Below are 3,481 nucleotides of genomic sequence, written 5' to 3'. Positions count from 1 at the left end.
TACAGCAGGCACATGTTTAGGTTTTGAGAAGCACAAAAATCATATTCCTGTGTGTTTTTAGCACCTGACATACTGCAGTTCAGTATCTGTTCAACAGTACATATAATTATTTCAGGGGCTGGGGATTTAGCTCAGCGGCACAGCGCCTGCCTGGCAAGCACAAGGTCGTGAGTTCAATTCCCGGTACCGGGAAAAAACCAAAACCAAAAAATAATAATAAGAATAATAAGAATAATTTCAGTACTGTATTACAGTCCTATTGTTTCAAAACTCTATAGATCAACCAGTATGTCAAAGTTGGATAAGTAACTGGTATATTTTATTTATTTGGATTGCCTTTTTAGTTAAAAGTAGCTCTCAGTTACTCTAGTTTTCTTGCCACAAAACACTGGCAAAGAAAACACTAGTCTGAAATTACCTGATTCTATACCCACCAAATAATACATTTGAACTGTTCACACCTCATTGTAAAAGAGACACAATTTTAGAGACTATGCTTCCAGTTTGGGAAGCAAAGTGACTCAGAAACCACATTAGGGGCCAGGGATATAGCTCAGCAGCACAGCGCTTACCTGGCAAGCACAAGGTCCTGAGTTCAATTCCCAGTACCAAAAAGCAAAGCAAAGCAAAGCAAAGCAAAGCAAAGCAAACCAAAGCAAACCAAACCAAAGCAAACCAAAGCAAACCAAAGCAAACCAAAGCAAACCAAAGCAAAGATACCACATTAGGAGTAGCCAGTCCGGAACAGATGTTTACTGTAAGACTGCAAACTCTGACAGTTCACTGTTAAAACAATTGAGATGGCCTAGGATCTGTGATAATAAAAGTCCTTTATGGTATTTATCAAGCAGATTATGTCTGAAACTGCATGTTGGTCTAGAAACCTTTCAGCAGAAATCTGGCCCTCTACTATGTTAATCTGTATACACAATCATTTTTCTCTGACCTTCAGTTTGCACAAATCAAATCCATAAGCCATCCCTTATGTTGATATGACTACTGAAAACACTACTGCAATATAATGCTATTAGGTATGCAAAACTGCTGATTTTAGTGAAATTTTCCCACCCCAACTCCTCCCCAACCCCCTCTGCCCATCTTAAATCATTCAGAAAACTCTCAGCCCAGTGCTGGGATTTTACTTTCCATAGCACAGATTTAACTTTTTAAATGATATTTAAAAATAAATGATATTTTAAAAAAAATTTTTAAAGAGTCCTAGTGTATACTTTCCAACACCTGGAATGCAAATAAACCCTCTTATTTTGTGAATTATTTCATGATAAACTACGTTTCTCCTGAAAGATGAGAGCATCAATTCAAAGGCAGCCTCGGAAGTCACAATGTGTAAATACCTCTGATAACAGAACAAATTAATGTCAAGTCACAGCCAATAACATAATAAAGCCTCGATGCAACTACCGTGCTTGTCAAAGGGCATCTGTATTAGCAGCTCCGAGAGGTATCACTTGCAGAACTGCATTTAAAAGAAAATCATTTAGCCTCAGCCCTTAATCCCCTCCCCCACCCTCTGTCTCAGGCTGGGTCAGAGCAATTAACCAGTAGAAGGTGCTATTCTACAACCCACTAGTGTTCACACCAACCTCTATCCATGCCCAGAGCTGGGTTTACCCAAAGTAGCCTCTCAGTCCTGTCCAGGGCTCAAGGAAGCCCCACGCCAGTCCCAAAGCAGAAAACTGTATCTTTTCTTAAAAATCCCTATACCGGTATGTACAAAAACAACCACCTCACTGAGATCTCAACAGCCAGCAAACCTGACCATCACACCTTGAAACCACTAATCACACACACGTTCTCTCTCACTCACACTTGCTAATACTAACCTCAAATACAATCTATCATTTTAACTGAGACAGACATTTCACTAAGACAGTGAGAAAACAGGCGGGTCACATTCACTACAGTAAGAGTCAAGTGAACAAATCGCTGTCCCCAACAAAACTAGGGGCAATGAGGAATATGAAAGGACCAAGAGCTGACTCTAGGGGCCATGTCACATAAAGAGGGATTTTATCTCTACATACACAAAAAAGAAAGAGCAGCAGAAAGCAGGGAAGAAAGGGAGACAAAAAAGAGGAATCTCTGAACATGTTTCTGAGTGTCCTTTAGTTTTCCGTGTACTCTTCTGCCCTGCAAGGTTGCAAAAAAAAAAAAAAAAAAAAAAAAAAGGCCAGACATGAGAAGGGTGAAAGAAAGCTGAAAAAGAAAAGCACCCTCCCCGCCCCCGTCTTCTCTCCTCTCTCCCAAAAAGAGCTGTGTTTGTCTGTGCAAACCTAGTCCCAAATATGGGAGAGAGAGAATGAATGTGTGTATGGAAGAACAATGAACCCTCAGCCTGCCATTGTGTGTGTGTGTGTGTGTCTGTGTGTGTGTCTGTGTGTGTCTGTGTGTCTGTGTGTATGTCTGCCTCTTTTTCCTACGACCTCAACAACAGGGAGAGCTGGAAGCCAGCTTTCCAGCCAGGCTAGGCCAGCAAAAGCAAAACTGTTTTATAATTAACTCAGCAAGCAAATCCGTGGAAAGAAGCATCTACCCAAAGATGATTTTATTATTGTACAGATCCATCCTTCCTCCCCTCCCCCAACAGACCGAGACTAAAGAAACCAGTGTACACCAGACAAAAAGGTCTCTCTCGAAATGCAAAGCAATTCTCAAAGCTGTTTGAGATATGAACATAGCATGCGTTAGCTTGTGTTACATTACACGCCTGTTTTGTAATCCACCAAGTTCACCCTTTCACTAGTTACCATGTTTGTGTTTAAATAATTGCTCTGGAGGAAGCTATTTCAGGATTCACATAAAACTACTTTCTGAAATGGACCTTAAAATAGCAGCACATACTGAAACACTTAAAGCACCCCGTTTCCCAAGGACACACTTTGCTTACATCAGTGTTTGAAGTCTGTAATCCAGAAAAATTGTAAGCAAACCTTGGAAAAGAGACAGAGGAAAATGACAATCCGACAATGAATCATTTTGTTTTCTTTTCACCAACTTCTCAAACAACCGGTTTCAAAGGAAACCTGCAAGACTTTCCCCCTCCCAGCACACACATCCCTCCTTCTATGCACAACTTCTTCTCTACTTTCCACAGCCCTGAAAAAAAAGGAGAAAAAAAAAAAAAAATAGAAGCCAATCTCCTTCTGACAGCAGAACTAAAACAAGACGCTAAGAACCCCATCCTGCTGCAAGTAATCTTCGGTTTCATCATGTTGTGATCGCATGGAGCAGAGAACCAGGGATGCAGAGCACAAAGGAGGAGGACGCGCTCCCCTCGCGCGGAAACGATACTTTCCCGAGAGCGCGCCCCCAAGACCCCCACATCCACAAACATTCTAGAAACCCGCAGCTTCGCTCCCTCACTTCCTTCCCCTCCCACACTTCAGCCCGTAACTGAGTCACACGCGTCGGCTTCACCTCGCACGAGCACGAGCGCGCAGCCGCGGGCTCCAGCGGGAGC

The 3,481-nt window shown here is 42.2% G+C and overlaps 1 protein-coding gene across 1 annotated transcript in view; it reads right to left on the bottom strand.

Annotated features, from left to right (window-relative positions):
- Positions 1-3,481, bottom strand: part of Rere (arginine-glutamic acid dipeptide (RE) repeats) — a gene marked incomplete in the record, with an annotated part of 392,228 nt that overhangs the window by 388,112 nt on the left and 635 nt on the right.

Source organism: Chinchilla lanigera, unplaced genomic scaffold, assembly GCF_000276665.1.
Source record: "Chinchilla lanigera isolate Chin_1 unplaced genomic scaffold, ChiLan1.0 scaffold00085, whole genome shotgun sequence".
NCBI lineage: Eukaryota > Metazoa > Chordata > Mammalia > Rodentia > Chinchillidae > Chinchilla > Chinchilla lanigera.
Note: the sequence above shows the minus strand (reverse complement) of the source record. Positions and strands in the feature narration are given on the sequence as shown.